The sequence below is a fragment of the Penaeus monodon genome, chromosome 7 (genome assembly GCF_015228065.2).
Source record: "Penaeus monodon isolate SGIC_2016 chromosome 7, NSTDA_Pmon_1, whole genome shotgun sequence".
NCBI classification, from domain to species: Eukaryota; Metazoa; Arthropoda; class Malacostraca; order Decapoda; family Penaeidae; genus Penaeus; species Penaeus monodon.
In genome coordinates, this window is record NC_051392.1 from 50,996,999 (window position 1) to 51,019,212 (window position 22,214).

The following is a 22,214-nucleotide window of genomic DNA, read 5'->3' on the forward strand; positions in this document are numbered from 1 at the left end:
CCTACTCCCGCCGAACCCCGCCCTACGTTTCCCATAAAGGAGGATCGTCGAAATCTGATGTGATAACGTCCCCTCCCCCATTTCTGACTCCGACACACACACACACACACACACACACACACACACACACACACACACACACGTCCTCCCTCTTCCTCCGGCGCTCAATAATTATCAACAATAAAGTAACGCCTCAAGTAATCAATAAAATAATGATTTAGCGCTCCCCACCCCCCCAAGATCATTAGCATCGACGGGGACTAATCGCTCGTCATTTCTCTCGTTCTTTATCTCTCTCCCTCTCTCTCCTCCTCTTCACCTCGCGTCGTGGAGTCCCGCGGGTGGCGAGTCTCTCAGGGCCAAGGGGGAAGGGGAAGGGGAAGGGGAAGGGGAAGGGGATGGGGAAGGAGGGAAGGGGATGGGGAAGGAGGGAAGGGGATGGGGAAGGAGGGAAGGGGATGGGGAAGGAGGGAAGGGGATGGGGCAGGAGGGAAGGGAGTGGGGGTAGGGGAAGCAGAAGTATGTAGCCACAGATTTGTAGCATGCACATACATACATACATACATACATACATACATACATACATACATACATACATACATACACACACATAACCACCCTTTCCATTCTCCTCCCTCCCCTCCCTCCCTCCCTTCCCCTCCACCCCCCTCCCCTCCCTATATCTCTCATCTCCCACGTCCGAATTCTCACACTGTCTCCGGCGAACAGGTGTTAGAACAGATGAGAGCTAGGATTACGGAGGAGGAGGAGGAGGAGGAGGAGGAGGAGGAGGAGAAGGAGAAGGAGAAGGAGAAGGAGAAGGAGAAGGAGAAGGAGAAGGAGAAGGAGAAGGAGAAGGAGAAGAAGGAGAAGGAGAAGGAGGAGAAGGAGGATATCCTCCCCGGGTGGAGGTATTTACGCTGCTCACATCAAGGGCCTCATTCGATTTTCTGATTTTCCTTCATCTTTCTCCTACACCATTTCCCCTTTCTCGCTCTCATCATTTTTCTTTCTCTCTCTCCTCTATCTTCTCTCCTACGCTTTCAACTTCTCCTCTTCCTTCTCCTTCATTATCATCCTTCTTCATCTTCATCCTTCTTCATCTTCATCCTTCTTCATCTTCATCCTTCTTCATCTTCATCATCTTTCCTCCTTCTCCCTTTTCTCCTCCTCTTCCTCCTCACCATCACATCCCAACTGTGAGAAACGGGGTCGAGGCTTCGCGTATCGCACACTCACCCCCAGATAACCTTACCGGACGCGACAGACAGGCACAGACAGACAGACAAGTGCATGTCATTAACTATAATCCAGCCTCCAATTACACCTCGGATTTAATTACGCCTCATGGCCGTGCTCTCAATGTTTCATATGACGCAACAACTAGACCCCGAAAAAGAGTAAAATAACTATATAAAAATGATAAACAGATTATATATATATATATATATATATATATATATATATATATATATATATATATATATATATATATATAAAGGCCATAATAAAACCTCAACCAGCTGTCGTAATGAAAACAAAAAGACAACTTGTAATTAGCACTTACAGGTATCCGCGACCTCGGCAATCCACACATCACGGCCGCGGGTACACACAGACAGGTAACCAGTCACTCACCTGTAATGAGAAAGGGAGAAAAAAAAAGTTAGCAATTATACCAAAAACGGGCAAAAAAATTAAAACAAAGAAAAAAAGTCACAGACAAAGAAAAGAAAACAAAACAAAAAAAGAGAGAGAAAAAAGAACACAGTTATAGCGTCGTCATCCTATCTCGGTATAAAGAGACCCGGATAGCACAGGGCAAGGGTACGCACAAGCCACGGGGAGGGGGAGGGGGAGGGGGAGGGGGAGGGGGAGTCACTCTTTCGTCTCCCCCCACGCACGACCGCTTCATAGGCACCCCCCTCCTCCTCCTCCTCCCACTAACTAATGGACAAAAAAAAAAAAAAAGAAATATAGAAATAAGAAAAAAGGAGATGAAGTTTGAGAGAGAGAAGATATATATATAAAAAAAAAAAAAAAAAAAAAAAGTCCTCAATCATAGTGGAGTCCCGAGATCGCCTCCGATACGATGACAGGTAGTCCATATCGGTGCAACCCTGGCTCACGAACAGGTCTCGGGGACGAGGCCATTAGCTGCAAATTTAGGAGGGACCTGCAACTATGCCCCCTCCCCTCCCCCACCCCTCCCCCTCCAACTTTTCCCTCCCTCTTCCTTACTCCCTCTCCCACCAAACAGTTTAAAGAGGAAGAGGAAGAAGCGGAGAGATTGGGAGAAAAGGGAGAGGAGGAGGAGGAAGGAAAAAAAAAGTTTCCAAAAAAGACAAATGAAAATTTTCCAAAATCGAGTCCATCACCATCAACGAGGCGTCCGCAACGAGCCGAGAGCCCGAAGCACCATCACTCAACAGGTATGGCTAGTTGAACACGCTAATTAGTGGCTGGGCAGTTAAGGCCGGTTCGCCTAATTGATAATAACTTGATACGGAAGAATTATGAATTTGCCGTGACTGGTGGTACCGGCGCGGGCCGTCCCTCCCTCCCTCCCATCGGCGAGAGAAACCGTTAGCCGGGACTTTTAAGAATTTTACCTTAAAAAAAATATATATATACACAAAAAAATAAAAATAAAAAAATAAAAATAAAAACTTTCCTCTTCCTATCATCCTTTTCTTAAACGTTCACATCTAAAAACCTTTCAAGTCAAGGTGCCAATTCACCGACAGCCAGTGCCAAGGCGATGCGGTCGGTTGCCAGCAGTGGGAAGGGGTCTTGTTCACGACATGCATCACATGACAGCCTTCTAGATGTCAAATAAAGGGGGGGGGGTAGAATGTGGAATGTAAAGATTAGATAAGCCAAGACACATGGAAAAAAGTAAATGATAATAATGGTAATGACAATGATGAAAATAACTATTATTATTATAATTATCAACGATGATGACAGATCCGCAAATACAGCCATCAAAAAAAGAATCAAAATGATCTTCAAAACCGAAAAAACGCTCAAGAACACACCTCAAGCAAAGAAATTCCCCAAAAGCCAAAATCGCCAGAGAGAAAGCAAGCAAGCACGCATGACAGAGAGAGCAGGACTCCGGGAAATACCTATGAGGTGTGACGGCACTCCCAGCGGTCGAGCCGAGTCGGACGTGCCAGTGGCGCAATGATCAGCGGGAGAAACAGGGAAGAGAGAGATGAAGGAGCAGAGAGGAGAAAGAGAGTGGGGAGAGGGGTGAAAGAGGAAGGAGGACAGTAGGGTAGAGAGGGAAGAGAAAGATGGAGAAAGAAAGAGGGGGAGAAAAATTGAGAGAGGAACTCGGAGACACTGGATGGCATCTCGGTTGTCACTGAAGTGGGAAGGAAAGCGCGATTAAAAAAATAAAGAGAAAGGGGGAAAGGGGGGAGGTGGAAAGGGGTTGGAAAGGTGAATAAAGAGAAAGAAGCAAAACCGAAGGCAGTAATAGTCATGAAAAGCGAAAATTCACAAAACCACGAAAGAACTTTTCAATAATTAATTCAATTTATCCAAACAACCTAACCCTGTACCAAATGTGACTGAAATACACAAGCAAGCAAGCAAGCAAGCGAGCGAGCAAGCAGGCAGGCCAGGCCGAGCGGCAGGCCACAGCCCGGTTTGGTCGGTCCCCAGAAGCCAGCGCGAGTGTACGAACCTGCCCAGTTGACCGTAAAAGAGGGGGAAAGAACACGCAAGCTGGGACGATTATCCCGCCGTGCGCGAAAACGAGAGGCGAGAGGGCGGAGATTCGCACGGAAGGACCCTCGCCGATGAACAAATAATAGACGGAGTGAGGACACGGACCACGGGACAGCGACCTACGTGGGCGGCGCGGGCGTTCGTGGGCGGAAGGGTAGAGACGTGGGCACGTGAGGTTGCAAGACTTGGCCGTGTTTGCCCCGACCCCCTTCCCCTCCTCCCCCACCGCCCCTGTCCTCATCCCGCGGCTCCCCCACCCTCCCCACGCTTCCCTCCCCCCACCCTAGCCTGCACCCCACATGTACACTCTCGGTGAAACTCCTGCCTGGCGATCCTTTGCAATGGTATTTTCATCCGCCGATTTGCAAACGCTTATGGCACTTGCAACTTCCCTTGCACACCAACATACTCGTCGCCACTCTAACCTTGAACGCTGCAACAACGCTACTGCAATTACAATGACACACGAATACTAACATTACTGAGGAATGATTGTACATATTTAGAGTGACATGGAGAGGGGAGGAGGTGGAGGAAGGGGAGGGGGAAGAGGGAGGGAGGAGGGGAGGGAGGAGACATTCACTGTAATGTGTGCAAAGCCATGACTGTGCAAGCGACTGTCACCTCATTGCATGAATGAGAGCTGATATCGCGCAGGTCATCGTTGTGCATGAGTAGGCGGCGAGTGAGGAGGCACGAGCGGGCGGCCGGAGCGAGGCAAGGCATGAACACAACTCGGCCCTCTCATCACAACACTGGAAGGGGGAGGGGGGATGGGGGAGGGGAGAGAATGGGGAGGGGAGAAGGGGAGGGGGGACAGAAGGACAAGCGAGTCTGGCCACTTGGCGACCATCCATCTCTCCTCGCTGCACTCGACGCCCACACGCCCATCTCACGGACGTGTCGAAAACAGTGAAAAGGCCAACACTTGGAACAAACAAGAATTGGGGAGAAACGAAGTTACAACAGGCGAAAATCCCACTGCCCACCCCGCACCTACAGCTCAGACACAGTATCAAACCTCGCCATAAGGTTTTTCTTATAAAAGACGAAGAAAAAAAGGATACTAACCCCCCCCTCCAGCTCTACATCCCCGGTAGTAAAGAATCGCGCACCCACCAGCTGTCGCGCGCCGAAACACACACCTTCTGGGAAACCAATCCCTCCTCATTTCATTCCGTCTCTATCTTAACACCGAAGGGGGAGAGGAACGGAGAGAGAAAAGGAGGGAGGGAGGGAGAGAGGAAAGAGGGGGGAGGGAGAGGGAGAGGGAGAGGGAGAGGAAAGAGGGGAGAGGGAGAGGGAGAGGGAGAGGAAAGAGGGGAGAGGGAGAGGGAGAGGGAGAGGGAGAGGGAGAGGGAGAGAGAGAGAGAGAGAGAGAGAGAGAGAGAGAGTCCTCATCCTCAAAGAAGTCAAATAAGTTTCTTGTGTAGACCCCGCTCCCCATTCTCCTCCACCTTCCCCTGGAGGACTGCAACCGTGCACCCCCTCCCCCCCCACACACACACCAATCTTGCACCGCGAAATGTTCACCCTCATTGAAAACAAACCGCTGCACCTCCCTGACCTCCCTCACCTCGCCTGACCCTCCGTGACCCCTTCGTGGGGGAGTTGCGACAAACGCGAATGCCCGAGATAAAAGCCTAAACTTCAGTCAAAAGAAACCAGAGAACCGGAGCGAGGTTACTCTCCAGAAACCACGCACAGACGCTGCAAGAAACAAGTATATTCCCTAACGCTTATAAACATTCATTCTCAACGCATCCATATATCCATGCATACACCCACATTTATATACATCCATATCCACATCCACACCCACACTATATACATCCACATCCACGCACACCCACATTATATACATCCACATCCACATCCACATCCACACACCCACATTATATATATATATATATATATATATATATATATATATATATATATATATATATATATATATATATATATACATATATATATATATATATATACATATATAATATATATATATATATATATATATATATATATATATATATATAAACACATATATATATATGCATACGACCATACAACATGCCCCTCTTCCCTCGCCGTGTGCCCACCTGTGCGACGGCGCCGAGCGGGAGGGTACTGACCCAAACGTGGGTCCGAGACCAGTTTGGCGCGTAGCACTTGATGCTGTTCGGACGCTGGGTCATTATGACTCATAAATTTCGAGGAACAACAACGCCTATCTGATGCGATCACACATTGCTAAATTCGGAAATGACTCTAAAAAAATCGGTAAATTATATACAAACAGACTTTCCGTAAAACGTGTTAACAACGAAGACTTTTGTAAACACGGTAGCGACCGCGGGGCAACACAGAAGAGTAAATAGACAGCCACAGGTCGACTTATCTCCCCCCCCCACCAACCCCCCCTCCATCCCCTCTCCTCCTACTCCCCGCACTCCCCCCTTCCCCCAACCGCCCTGCAAAGCTGACCTAATCTCAGCTTATACCGCCCATGGTGCCCTCGCCGTCCTCCTGGCCGCCCACCCCGCTAGCCTTCCTGGAAATACACCAGGAAGGCGGATGCTCATTTTACTATGTATCTATTTATTCATATATTCCCATTCATATGTGCTCGTTATCGAAACTGGCGACGTAGAGTATATGCCAAAGTCCCGATTATTTCCAGTGTGGATGCACCGAGAGGAAGGCAGCGTGGGCGGCCGTGGGCGTGACATGCAAACTTAAATGTACTCGCCGATAAGCGCATGCACTATATAATTGGCGTTTCTCCAGCCGACGCCGTGCAATGAATTTTCTTGATAACCACAACCTATTACCGTCGCCATTACTAATGATAGCGAGCCGGACAACGGCACTAATTGATGTTAAGTTCATATCTCCCACTCCCCTCTCCCCCTCCCCTCCCCTTTCCTCCCATCTCTCCTCTCCCCCTTCCCTCCTCTCTCTCTCTTCTCCCTAACTCCCCTCTCCTCTCCCTATCTCCCCTCCCCTCTCTTTCCCCTACCCCCTCTCCTCTTCCAACCCCCAGCCCCCTCTCCCCTCTCGTCCCTCTACACTTAATAAATTCGCCGAGATCAAATGCCAGTCAACCCTCCACTGACCTTTTAAAGAAGAACGAAGTCAAGTTTTCGATTAAATTCATATCTCGAACTTCCGGTCGTACCCCCTTTTTTTTAATTAGCGGTTGACATTTACGGCGGGCGTGCGGTACGAGGGATCCGCTCGCACGTACGTAAATGCCACGAGAACGCCACCCCAACCCCCCCAAACCCCCAACCTTCAAGAAAACATAAATAATAGTAATGACAAATGCAACTCCAGCAATAAAAATAATCATACAAAGCAACATATTTATTAACAAAGTAATAATATAAAAAAAATAAGCAAAACAGCAATGTTACACCACGTCACATACATACACATAACCTAAATACAGAAAGAGGGGGAGTGAATGGGGGTTTTGGAAAATGGACTTTACCGCTAGCGCCGCGTGGGTTTGCAGCAGCCCCCCGAGTGCACCGACAGCGGAACCCGCAACGAGGGAGGGAGGAGGGTAGGGGTGGAGGGGGTTACCTGCCGAGGTCACCTGCCGCACCTCGTGACCTTTTCATGGCAGGGGAGTGGCTTACCGTCACTCCTGCGACCTCCCCTTTCCGTCCCCTTCCCCTCCCCTCTTTTTCCCTCTCCTCCCCCTTCCCTTCTCTTCCGTGCGACAAGTCACAAACATTCACATGGATCAGGAAGTGTTTACAACACACAGAAGCTAACGAGACAGACGGATGGAAAATATGGTAGATTAGATAGATAGATAGATAGATAGATAGATATAAATAAATAGATAGATAATAGATAGATTAACAGTCCTGGATGCAAAGAGACATACAGATAAAAACAGATAGAGACGAGACAAAATCACCATAAAATTATAGACAGGAACACGTGTTAAGTACATCGCAAACTCAAGTAGTTCTCCGCCTCGTGATTTCTCAAAATGACGAATGACGTAATACGAAGAGGAAGGCGGGGGGGGGGGGGGATGAGATGGGGGGCCGCTTCGAACAATAGAGACGGAAACGCGCACACCGGGAAAGACGGGGAGAAGGAAAGAGAGAGAGAAAAAAACAGGGGAGGTGGCACTCCCATCTAGAAAACCTAAAAGACGAGACGCTCCCTCCCTCCCTTCCCCCTCCTTTCTTTTCCCCTTTTCTCTCTTTCCCCCATTGCCTCCTTCCTTCCTATCTTCCTCCTCCCCTGTCTCCCACATTTCCCTCCCTCCCTCCCTCCTAAAACAGTGCCTCACACGCCTCAGCACAGTGAGTTTCCGCACTTGTTGGATAACGGCGCCGGCTTGCCACGCCTTCCGAGGGATCGCTGCTTCTTCGTCTTTTTCTTCTTCTTGTCTTTTCTTGGCTTCGACCTCCTTGCAAAACTCGCGCAATATAGTGTAGGCGTCGGGTGAATAGGTCGATAGACAGACGGATGGATAGATGGAAGGATAAATATAGATAGATAGATAGATAGATAGATAGATGGAAATGGAGGGAGTGAAGGAAGGAGGGATAGAAGAAAAATCACCAGAGCGATTGGAAAGATGCGTGTGCGTGAGTGCACGAACGTGTGCACACACTCGCACGCGCACGGGCTCGCCGCCACAACTTCCTCTCTCTCGCTCCACCGTGCAGTGACTCAAAGGCGACCCCTCCGCTGACTCAGCCCCTCCCTCCGCCACGTCGCCCTCGTGAGTCTGCCGTCGAACTGGACTCTTCCGGTGCAGGGACTCGACCCCGGCCACGCCCCCTTCTACAGGTGGACGCCTGACACTCCTGCTGCCGCTGAAACTATCCTGAAATCAGGGGGCTCCACCGAATTGCCACTCACACAGGCAGACGCAAAATAAATAACAATATCAATGTGATAGAAGTTAAAGACCAAGAAAAAATACGAGAGAAGAAAAAGGAATGGAAAAAGTCGGTGGAGCCAGAGATCCTGAACACAGTTAGGCGAACGGCGGCGCGAGCAAGGCGAGCCAGGTACAAGGTATACCCCGCCGGCACAGGCAACGCTTGCCCCTCCGCAGGGCCCTATAGGGTCATCCTCAACCATCTCCTCCCCTCGCGTCGTAGTCCTCCTCTTCCTCCTAAACCTCTCCTCCTTCCGTCTTCTCATTCCCCCTTCTTCTTCCTCCTCCAATAAGGACGTGAGCCCGCGTGCCAGCCTCCCATAGACAGCCCTCGCGGCCCGAATAAGGACGCGGCGCCGGGAGCGAGCGAGCGTCGAAGACAGAACTCCGCGTCGTTTATCCGAAGCGAGAGGCCTCCGTCGCCACAGCGGACGAGCGTGGACGAGCGACGATTGGCCGGTAGCGTCTGGTAGGTAGTAAATGCTAATGATCTTGGAGATAACTGTCGCTCCTCCCGCGGGCAGCCGCGCCTCGCCCTCATTACCCGAGTCTCGGACGTTCCAACGGCGATACAACAAATTTATGAATATAAATATGCATACAGATAATCGGTGAAACTCGGCGCTCCACATTCTAGCCTGTATGTCTTCTTTATACTCTACATGTAGTCATCAAATTGCACATGCAATGTCCATATATAAAATAAACACACGAACGAATGAATAAATAAATAATATATAATCATACTGTGTATGTATAATCATCACAGGTCGTGGGGTCCAAGACAGAGTTGCCATAAAAAACAGAAACGGACCTACTTTCTCATTCAAAACTATTTCAACCTGACTCGATGACTGCTGCCGCGGGGAAGGGGGAAGGGGGAAGGGGGAAGGGGGAAGGGGGAAGGGGAAGAAAAGTGGCCACCGATTCCGATGTAAAAAAAAAAAAAAAAAATAATAATAATAATATATATATATATATATATATATATATATATATATATATATATATATATATATATATATATATATATATAACAGAGAGGCGATGTATACGAAACGGAGAAAAAAGGAGTGAAAAGGACTTTGGCGGTGGTGGTGAAGGAAGAACAACAAAAACAACAACAACAACAATAATGTGAAAAACAACAGCAGCAACATGGACACTATCGGAGCAAGCACAACAAGCACCGGCTGTTACGGCGAGCGAGGAGCCCAGGCGAGAGCGCGAGGGAGCTCCCGGTGCTGAATTATATGCTAATGTCGCCGATGTAACAGATATGCAAATCACGAGACAGCCGCTGTGATTTACTCCTCCTGGGCCTCCGTTATTCATCCTCGCTCGTTAATGAGGACTTTTAGAATTAGGGTAATTAGCAATTTATACATATTAAATAAAGGATTTGATGAAATATGTGAGGGGAGGAGGGTTACACGTCCATAGCGAAAATGTGTTATTTACTGCCCGTCGCACAGGAATGAAATTTTCTTGGAGGTCGACATAGCACAGGCAAAATTGAAAATATTTTCACAATACATCTGTAGGAAAAGAAATGGACTTACGACGATATCAAATAACAAGAATCATCTAAAAAAAAAGGGGGGGGGCGGGGAAGGGAGAATAAAATCTATTCGAGCCACGCCAAGAGATACCGCCTTATCTCTTATCACTATCCTCCCAGCCCTTTAGCAGCCCCATAAGCCTCGATGCACCAAACACCCTGTTCATGTCTCCTAAGTGTTTTTATCTCTATCTCTGTCTTTCTCTCTCTTTCTCATATACCGTATCAACTGTCGATCGCTCTCCGTCCCCGTTAACCATGGCGCCGGTATCTAGCACTACTGTTATCGGTTATCTTAAAAGCACTTTCACGAAAGGGAAGATGGAGAAGGGAGAGGGGAAGAGGGAGAAGGGAGAGGGGAAGAGGGAGAAGGGAGAGGGGAAGAAGGAAGAGGGAGAGGGGAAGAAGAGAGAGAGAGAGAGAGAGAGAGAGAGAGAGAGAGAGAGAGAGAGAGAGAGAGAGAGAGAGAGAGAGAGAGAGAGAGAGAGAGAGAGAGAGAGAGAGAAGTGGAGAAAGAGAATGAACAAGTATAGAAATGAGTGAAACAGAGAGAAAACAAAGAAAGGAATAAAATAAAATGACCCCCGTCCTTCTCCCTCCCTCCCCCCCTGAAGCCCATATCAAAACCATTATCGACGTCGCCCTTTGACACGGCGAGGAGACGAGGGCGAGAGTGTCGTGGTTCTCGGTAGTGCCACGCCCGCCCTTCAGCATACATTAAGGGGGGAGATAACAGAGAAAACAGGGGAAGGGGAAGGGGAAGGGGAAGGGGAAGGGGAAGGGGAGGGGGAGGGGGAGGAGGAGGGAGAGGGGGAGGGAAGGTATAAGAAGGTAGGGGAGTAGAAGGTGAAGAAGAGGGCGAAAGGAAGAGGATAGAAGGTGAAGGAATAGGAGCGACCAGGGAGGAGGAAAAGTGGGGGAGACGAGGATGGAGAAGAAGGGGAGAAAGGTGGAGTAGGGTGGAGGTACTTTCTCTCATAATTACTACGGTGATCTTGGGTAAGAAGTGAATTTCTTTCTCTCTTTCTCTTCTGGCGCCACACACTGACCGACGACACCAGGGATCTTAATCCCCTATACCCACCATCTACCCCCCACCCCCACCCGCACCCCCCAAAACCCACGTCTCTGAAACGAGTCAATTACTGGGCCCACGTCACAGTGTCCACTAATCAACAGTTCCAAATCCAAATAGTGGAAGGACAAGAAGGACAAGAAAGAGGAAGAAAAAGAGGCGAGAATGGAAGAAAGGAGAGGAGATAGGAGGACGAGACAAGAGAGACGAGGAAGGAGAAAAAAATGCAGAGAGGGAGGAAGGGAGGAGGGAAAACGATGAAAAAGTTAGAAGGGATGAAATTGTAAGAGAATTAGGAGGAAGAAGGAAGAAGGAAGGAAGGACGGGACAGCCAAAACCAACGGCCTCCCCCTCCCCCTCCCCGCGCACTGCCCACCTCGACGTTGGCGCTGACAGCCAGGTACAAATCGGAGTGAGCAGCGTGACGAGAACAGCTGTCCCCCTCCTTCGATAATGAACGGGAAGATCTCATTTAAGAACAATGTCTCCGGCAGGACTTCGCCGTTCCGCCCCAGACCGCAAGGACGTCGGAATGTCCCTCCTCTCCCCAAACAAACACAACAAACAACATAAATGATGGCAGGGAGAGGACAGGAGACAACGCTAATGAAGCACCAAGCGACAGGTAATAATCGTGGTAAACAAGCAATTTATAAAGTCCAATCTTCACGAAAGCAGTAGTGTGACGTCAGAAAAGCATTCGGGTTACATCACAACAACACATTCAACAAGGAAATGTATGTAAATGACGCAAGCAGGAGGACTGACAACGGTGCATCAAGCAAGAGGTAAACATGTGCTTTCAGGTATGCATGCAAAGGGGGGGGGGGGTGGATAGAGGCATGGGGTTGGTTGGGAGAAGTGAGGGAGAAAGGGGGGGAGCGGGGGGGAGGTTAAGGGGGGAAGCTTTCGCCCTGGCCGTGTCTCGCCGGTATTGGTGTCAGCGAGGTGTCACCGCCTGGCCCTAGAAAGCTAGCTACCGCGAGCGCTCCCTCCGCTTACAGCACTGCCAACACCACACCGCCACTTGCAAGCGTAACCTTTTAACTCTCTTCCATCTGCCAACACTGCCCACTACTCGCCTGCCAACACAATACCACCTCTCAACCCACACCCTCGCCACATCCCATCTTCACTGCAAATCCCACCCACAAAACATTACACATCTTTTCTTCCAAAAGTCTCTAGACCAGACTGCCTGCAAACAAAACGCTTCCTCCCTCCCTCCCTCCCTCCTCCCATACCCCCACACCACCCTCCCTCACCCTGTGTCCACCTCGAGTCCACGTCCTGCCCCAGTGGCCGCCCCCAGGGACACGCACGCACACACAAACATACCCTCGACCTCTCGGGTATGAGTGACGTCACGGTGGCCATGGCGGATTATCAGACGTCTACGGAAAGGAAGGAGGAACTTATGAAGGATATGGGAAAGAAGAGGGAAGGGGAGGAAGAGTGATAAAAGAAGAGACAGGAAGAGGAGTAGAGACAGGAGGGGGAGGAGAGAGAGACAGGAGGGGGAGAGACAAGAGGAGAAGGAGAAGGAGAAGGAGAAGGAGAAGGAGAAGGAGAAGGAGAAGGAGAAGGAGAAGGAGAAGGAGAAGGAGAAGGAGAAGAAGGAGAAGGAGAAGGAGAAGGAGAAGGAGAAGGAGAAGGAGAAGAAGGAGAAGGAGAAGGAGGAGGAGGAGGAGGAGGAAAGACAGGAGGAGGAGAAGTGGGGGCAAGAATGAGGACATGAATAAGAATAATACCACAATAGCAAGAGTATAACGGTATCGCGCAATGACATAGCAAGCGAAACAGGTTATCTGGTATCGAGTCGGAAAAAAAGACCATGAGAAAATACCATAATCAAGCAAAGAAAGAAAGAAAGAAAGACACAAGCACACACAAACTTACGTACATAATCCAACCATACCCTTAAAATCCAAACCATTCTCTCGGCCACCCTCCATCCTCCATTATCTTACACTCACAAACAAACACACACACACACTCCCTCCCCCCTCCTCTCCCGCCTCTCCCCCCCCTACACGTAAATCACAGACAAACAACCACCAACAAACAACCGCAGAGCCAAACAACTCCTCAGGACCCGACCCGCGTGTGTCGTCCTCCTCAGCAAATGACCCGAAGACGACGACCAATCTGCTCCCCATCTGGCCACACGTCGAATCACTCCAGAAATCCCCCTAAATCCCCATCTTCGAAAATCCCTCTCCCCTCCCCCTCCCTCCCCCCCCCTTTAATCTCACCTGGGGAAAAAAAGGGGGGGGAGGGGTAGCCTAAATACACTTGCTGCGTATGTTGTGTGTGTGTGTGTGTGTGTGTGTGTGTGTGTGTGTGTGTGTGTGTGTGTGTGTGTGTGTGTGTTGTGTGTATGTGTGTATGTATGTATGTATGTATGTATGTATGTATGTATGTATGTATGTATGTATGTATGTATGTATGTATGTATGTATGTATGTATGTATGTGTGCGTGTGTGTGTCGAGAGAAGAAAAGGTGAGATGAAAGGGGGGGCGATGTTCATTCTAGAAATAAAGAGCCATTCGCGAGAATCGAAATCCGAATGCTGGGACACGAGGAAGCTTGAGGAAGAGAGGAAGGGGGAAAGAAAGAGGAAGGCGAGTACAAATATGAGGAAAACTGAAAGAGGAATGGGAAAAGCATTGGAGGAAGAAAGAAGTAAATATTGTAGCAGTAGTAAGAGAGAGAGGAGGAAGGAGAAGGAAGATGGAGGAGAAGGAGGAGGAGGAGGTAAGGAGGAAGGAGGTGGTGGTGAAAGAGGAAGGAGGTGGTGGTGAAGGATGGAGGAGGTGGTGGTGAAGGATGGAGGAGGTAAGGGGGAAGGAGGAAGGAGGAGGTGAAGGAGGAAGGAGGGAGGGAGGGAGGCGAAAATGTAGGCCACGCTGGCGGAGCGGCCGAGCCTGGCCCGAGCCTGGCCCGAGCCTGGCCCGAGCCCGGCGCCGTGGACCAACCTTGGGCCTGCCTGCCTCCGTTACACATCCTCGCTCTCTCCTCAGCCTTCGCTGCTCGCTGGCTTGCATGCTGCCTGCATATGCAGCTGCGGATTCCCTGCCGTGCATTTCTTCATGGACTGGTCTCCTCTCCTTACTAGTTTAACCAAAAACCCTAGGGAGAAGACCTGTATGTATGTATGTATGTATGTATGTATGTATGTATGCATGCATGTATGTATGGATATATGTATGTATGTATGCAAAGATATATGTATGTATGTATGTATGGATGGATGGATATATGTATGTATCTATTGACAGATGAATGTATTGATACATTATATATATATATATATATATATATATATATATATATATATATATATATATATATGTGTGTGTGTGTGTGTGTGTGTGTGTGTGTGTGTGTGTGTGTGTGTGTGTGTGTGTGTGTATGTATGGACATATCTATGTATATGTGTATTCAAGCATCCACATAAGAAATACGACCCAGCAAAGGCCTCACACTGCCCACGACCTCCTCCTTCAAACCCACGCCCGCTGCTCCCCGGACAGACGTCTTCATCGGTATGTCAAGTGCAGGCTACGGCAACAGAAAAGCCACTCCCATTTCTCCCTTTCTCTCTTTGTTTCACATCCTCAATTTTCAACCTTTTCCCATTTTGGACAAGGACTCGTAGGGAAAAAAAAAAGGTTGCCCGGGATTTCCAACTGGACTTTTTCTCATTTAGTTCCGTCCGCGGTGATTTGGACGCCCCGTGGATAACGAGCCTAAACCACTTGGCGCCGTTAACGAGAGTTCTTGTTAACAACCCGCGAGCACGAGTGGCCGACGAAAATGTAAAAAAAAAAAAAACGTAGGGAAAAAAAAGAGACGAAAGCGGGGGAAGTGAAACCTTAAGTAGAGTTTTCAAAGAAAGTCCTTTACACGCCTCGGCCTAGCCCCCTTTTAAAACAGCCACGGACTTCAGGACCCGTTAGCGTGCCGGCACCCTAAGCCTTGGCATTAAAACGTTAAATCTGAGAGAGCCGCGGCACTCCCTTTATCCTCCCCCTCCCCCCCTCACCCCCACCCCTATTCCCCCCTCCCTGCCACCTAACCCTCCCCCTGTTCCGCCACCCGCCCACCAAACCACCTTATCCACCCACCCGGCCTGCCCCTTGCAACCTCGCCCTTTCTGCATCCTTATAAGGCAAAAGAGATCTCGCGCCTCGCCTCGCCACACCCACGTCGAAAATAAAGTAAATAAATAACTGAACATACAAATAAATAAATGCACACTGACTGAAGTAATCACAAATAAATAACAACCGAATGTTATAACAACTCCCACAAAAAAATGAATAAATAAATAAAATTTAAAAATAAAAAAAATAATAATAAATAAATAAAACAGAAATAAATAATAATAAATGAAAAAAATAACGAACCAGCCAGCGACTTTCAGGAGGTCGCGGAGAATAAACCAAGGCGATGGAGGCAGAGATCCCTGATGGTGATACAGCTGGTGAAGGTGGCGCCGTCCCTGTATTAGTTCTGGTCCAGCTGGCATACCTACCCCCGCCTCCCTCCCTCCCTCCCTCCCTTCCCCCCTCCAACTTACCTTCTTCCTACTCCCCCCCAACCCGTATCCCCCACCCCTACCTTTCCCCTTTGCCTTCTCATTTATAACCCTGGATCATGTTCGTAAGACCTTCGCCTCGCCTCCCTCTCACCCCCTTATCCCCTTCCCTCTTCTTCCTCTCACCCCTTCCTAACCCCCTCCCTACCCCCTCTCCTCCTCGGTCCCCTCCCTACCCCCTCCCTACCCCCTCTCCTCCTCGACCCCCTCCCTACCCCCTCTCCTCCTCGACCCCCTCCCTAACCCCCCTTTCTCCTCCTCGACCCCCTCCCTAACCCCCCTCTCTCCTCCTCGACCCTCTCCCTAAACCCCTTCTCCCCCCCCCCCCCTTTACTCAATCTGCGGTCTGTCCTTCCCCCGATCGAGTATATGGAGGCGGAACCCAAGAAACATAGTTGTGGTTTTCTTCACCTTCGCATGCACTCGACCATAACGAAGAGAAACTAATAAATAATAGTGATGGTTTATGGTGATGGTGATGGTGATGGTGATGGTGATGATGCAAAAATTATAATAACTAACATTTAATAATAATAATAATAATAATAATAATAATAATAATAATAATAATAATAACAATAATAATAATAATAACAATAACAATAATAACAACAATAATAATAACAACAACAACGAGTGTAAATAATATACAAATATAGACTACATGCACATACACCAAATTCCATTTAACTAACACCATCCCTCTCCCTCGCCACCTCAAAGCTTATGGAAGATAATTTACTTCATACTCAGAAAAAGTGAAAAAGGTAATATTTACAAGATGGCCATAAATATGTCCACAACTTAACACAAATCCCGTCCCTTAATAACGGGCATAAATAGTGATGGAGGAGGGGTATGGGGGGGTAAGGGTGGAGGGTGATATGGTGGAGGAGGAGGGGAAAGAGGAGAGGAAGGAAGAGACGGTTAATAACGAAGAAATAAGAAACGGAAGGAACAGAACGGCAAAGCGATAACCTAAAAAAACAAGCAAGTAAACAAAGCAACACAAACAAGTAAACAAAACACAAAAAAGCAATTAAACAAATAAACAAGTAAACAAAGTGAAAGAGCTCCCCAACACCAGCTTTGCAACGCAGAAGGACAGCGATCAAGCGTAAAACTACAGGTCGTGACAGTAATATCAGAGAACGGCCAGAGAAGGGGGGGAGGGGGGAGTGAAAGGGGAGGGGGGGAGTGAAGGTAGAAGGGGGATATAAAAGGGGGGAGTAATAAAATGTGTTTTGGGAGGGAGAAAGGAGGAGAGGTAGGGAGGGAAAGCAGGGAATCAAAGGGAGATTGAAGGAAGGTAGATTGGGGGAGAGAAGAAAGGTTGAGGGAGGGAAGGGAGGGAAGGAGGGTTGGGGGAGGGGAAGGGAGGGAAGGGAGGGGAAGGGAGGGGAAGGGAGGGAAGGGAGGGGGTCAGAGGGTGATAGGAGGTGAGATGGGTTAGCGGAGACGGCGGCTTTCGACGGTGCTCGGCTGACTTTATCATCTACCTGGGTAATTGCGGTTCGCGGACTAATGGGTAACACGTCAACCGGATAATATTAACGCGTTATCAAAATAAAAATTGCTTTAACACTACCCTCCCAACCCCCCCCCCCACCAATCATTGCCCCGACCCCAGACGTTGTCGCGCATTCGGGTCGTTAATCTTAGGAGCCTTTTAACACTCGACACCCTAAAAGGCGTTAAATGAATTTGTAGGTAAATTAGAAAATTAATCATAAAATAAGATAACATACACACGAACACAAATATATATAAGCATTTAATAACATTTCGAGCAGAGAGAGACGCACAAAAACATTTGCACATAGAGACAGGCATAGACTTGCACATGTACACAGACACAACATATGTCCTACTATAAATATTATACATATGTGAACAACTGCACATCCAAACAATCAACTTGAAACCAACCCTTCCGAAAGAAAACATTAAAAACCCATTACCCGAGCGGTGGCATTACGAGCAAATCACTCCGGCAAGACTAAAAGCGAACCAGCTTACCCGAGGCAAGACACCTGGATGGCCAACTTAGTCCGCCTTTCTCTGCTTCTCCTTCTGCTTCTCCTTTTCCTTCTCCTTCTCCTCCTCCTTCTCCCTTTTCTCATGTTCCTTCCTTGTCTCCTCATCTTCATTGTCCCCTTCCTCTGTCTCTCTCCCTTTCCTCCTTCTCCCTTCCACTCTTCCCCTTCCTCCCCCTTCTCTACCTCGTTGTACCTGGCACCAGTGCGCAAGACAAGAGGAAGGGGGGGGGGGGATTTCTCACTCATTGTAAAGTTTTCACCAAGAATTGTGATTCTTTTACATACGAGGAAGAGGAAAGGGAAGAGTATTTGGAGAGAGAAAAGGAGGGAATGGGAGAGAGAGAAAAAAGGAGAAAGGGATAAAGACGACCAACGCAATAAAACGTCGGAATCAAAACAAACCAAGAAAAGACAAGACACACAAACTGTAAACAAATCAAACAAGAATCCACCCACGCACGCCCACACGCCCAAAACTAATGACCACTACCCCCCCCCTCCGCCTTCTTTCTCTCGTCCCTCCTCCGCTTCGAATTTATAAAAGGTAATCCGAGTGATAAGAAACACAAAGAGACATCGCTCGTTAAGGTGAGCGTCCAACACAACGTCCAATTACCCCCCTTTCCCTTTCCCCTTGCCCTTCCCTTCTCCTTACAGCCTTTCACTCCTAGTCTTCTCCTTCTCCTTCTTCCTTTTTCCCCTCACCTTCCCCTTCCCATCCCCCTTTTCCCTCTCCTTCCCCTTCCCATTATCCTTTTTCCCCTTGTCCTTCCCCTCCCCATCCCTCCTTTACTCCCCTCCCCTCAACTCAACCCCGCTCCCTCCCCCTCCCCCCTACTTTCCATTACATCCCCCCTATATGAGCATAACCCTGATGAAGCTATCAAGGGCCCGCGTGATGTATGGTTGATATGGCCGCTTCTTCACGCGCATATAAGGCGTGGCGTAATGACGATGACGTTTCGGAAAATAATGATGTGGAGGAGGGAAAAAATATATAGGTATTCGACGGCCGGCCTTGTTCTTCGTTAGAGTTCGAGATAAGTAGGTGTCTATCACGAAGGGAGGAGGGGGACGTATGTGTGTGTGTGGGGGGGGGGATGAAGGGGGACATCACGATTGGGGAGAAACTTTAAAAAAATATATATACATATATATCATTTTTTTTCGAATCCAATCCCCAACAAAAACAAAATGTGGAAAAAAGTATTGCCAAAACAAAAATAGTCATTACCAAATTCCCCACTTTGAAATATTTCTCCCCCCCCCCCCCGATCCCCACCTTACCTCACCTCGACGACATAAAAAACAGTAAAAAAGAAAGAGAGAGAAAAAAGGAAAAAGAAAAATGCCATTGTTGAAGTCTGGTTTGTAATAGCGGGGGGGAAATAGATGGTAAGTTATGGGGTACTGTCGAATGGGCGCGGGGGTAGGGGGGGAAGGGGGTGGGCTAACCACGCCTCGTGTTTAGATACAGAATTAAGAAAATGAGAGAATGAGGAAAAGATCTTATGAAGTGATGATAAGTGTATAGGAGAAAGACGCCGAACCTTAAGTAAATGAAAAGAAAAGAAAAGAAAAACGGAGAAAAAAAATCTATCCGTATCTCCTCGTGCATGCGAACAGGACGAGAAACAATTGAAGAAAACGCTACGAAGAAAACAGCAAGAATAAAAGACAAGATTAACCACAGCCTGAGACCCCGGCCGTATTTCACCGCGCGCGCTGCGGCCTGGCGATCGGCGACGGGCGGCGGACGGGAGGGGGGGGGGTGACGGAGGATACCCCCTCCCTATCCATCCTCATCATCACCCTCCTCCCATCCAGCTACACAATCACCCCAATCCCCATTCCTCCTCCTGCAGCGCCGACCGTCACTTTGCGGCCCCCATCGAGGCCCCCCTCCGCCCAGGCCCCCCTCCGCCCAGGCCCCCCTCCGCCCAGGCCCCCCTCCGCCCAGGCCCCCCTCCGCCCAGGCACCCCTCCGCCGCCGCCGCCGCCGCCGTCACTCACGGGTCACGCACCAGCGCCGGCGATAAATTCACGAAAGTATGCGCTGCGGTGCGGCGACGGAACTCGAAGCGGAGCGAAGCCACGCCGGACACGAATCGCGAGGGAATTAGAAAGGAGGGTGAGAGAGAGAAAAAATTCTATAAAAATACGGGGAATCGCTTTTCATCGATGCTCATCTTGCACCGTCATCATCACCACCATCATGTGTCCGGGATGCATGCTCACGAGCTTTCCCATCCTCTAATAATAGAAGAAAAAAATGCATACAATATATATAAAGATTTTTTCAGAGAGATGAGAGAAGGTTCGAAGGAGCCATCTAACAAGAAAAGGCACCCAAAGCAGCACTTGAGGACGCAAGAGGCCACATGACGGGCCGCCCATCGCCCCTTCACCAGAAAATCCGCTTAGCCGTTCGCAGCTTATTGTGCAATGCGTGAGAGAATATATAAAAAGCCCGGAGATCTCTCATGCAGGAGATGTGATCCGACGCAGCATCCCACGCCCTTCTCGACGTAGAACCGACGCGCCCGCAGCATCTCGCTCCCGGGAGTCCTATTTCCTGCAGCCACGTCGGGCCTGCCTGAACGCAGCGGACCGGCGTCGGGGCTTCCAAGGGACCCCGCGACCGCGCGTCCGCCGATTAAAAGTAACGGGCGACGAGCAACCGAGTCCGCGCTAAGAACTGACGCTGGAGGGGGGTGAGGGGGCAGTGCATGTGACCGATTCAGTTGGGTCCGAGAAGGCGAAAGGGCGTGGTCTCGTCCGGCGACCGTCCGAAAAGGTCTTGCGTCATCGCCGATCGATTCTCCAAGGATCAGAAAGACGCACTGTGACGCAACGGCAGTTATCGGCTCGCTCCGCCACGGCCTCGGCCACGTGACGCCGGCAATCCATCACAAAAATAACACTGATGCAACGCCAAATTACTCTCCGGCGAACGGCAGACAGACACTGACCACGCCCTGCTCTCCCTACAAAGGCCCAGCGCGATTACTGAAACTCAAAAAATCCCGAAACCAACCTTTTTTAATATTCAACAAAGCATTCTCGCCGTTGCACCCTAGGCCTACGGAGGAGGGTGAGGGGGAAGGGAGGGAGAGAGAGAGGCCGGTCGCACGTGCGCGCTTTTTTCACCCGTGAAGAACGCGCACCCCGCCCGTAGGATCACCGCAGCTCCCCGGGTTCCCGAAAAAGTCCTTTGAAAACGGGCAATGGCGTGGAACCTCCCCCCCCACTCCTGCGACCGCGCCGAGGAGTGCGGCTCGGATGATATATGGCCCGCCCGCCGGACACTCGCCGTCACCTTTGCGCAACGAACGTCGGTCCATGGACGATGAGCAAAAAAAATACTACAAATCAATTCTATTCGCACAAGTTCTTGGATTTTTATTACCATCCATACTCCCTCTTTATCTGACCCTTTCTCTCTCTCTCTCTCTTTCTCTTTCATCTTCTTGCTATCCATCCTCCCCGCAATCCATCAGCGCTGGAAGCACCATTAGCGCCCGACCATTTAGCAATGAGCCACGTCCGCCAAATGAAGTGCGGGCGGGCGGGCGGGCGGGCGGCGACGGCGGGTCTTTGGCTCCAGAAATTACAAGGGAGTTTCACGACGGCGGTGTGGCGAGCTCATGTATCCTGTCGGACCTTATAGATTTACGACTCGTGCCTGCCCTTACCTGCTCCCTCCCCTCCCCCCTCCCCCTACCAGCTGCCCTGACCCTCCCTGACCCTCCCCCGCCATCCTTCCTCCCCTTCCCTCCCTCCGTTCTTCCCACTCACCCCTCCCCCCTTCACCGCGCGTTCTCCAGCCACCGCAAGGACAGACCTGCTCTCTCCTCCACTCTCCTGCTGTTGCCTCTGTTTTCCTTTTCTTTCTTGCTTTCCTAATTTTCCTCATTCTTTTCTCGAGGGCTGACGACTTAACCAAAACTCACGCGAAGACATAACTTTAACGCAACCAGAAGTAGCGATCCAAACAGAACGTTTCCCATCTTTCTCCTACTTTATATCTCCTCTTTCTCTCATTCCTCTTCTCTCCCTCTCTCGGCCATCCTTCCCTCACCCCTCTTCTACTCCTCCTCTCCCTCCCTCTTCCATCTCTCCAACACAGGCGAATGAGGCCCCCCCTCCTCCAACACCTCTCGCCACGAGGCCCCCCATCACCACCAGCCCGGGCCCGGCATCCCGGAGTCCTTGCCACAGTCCATCTCCGTGCCGCCGCTCCCCCGCAAAGCAAATAATTACAAGGCCCGAGTC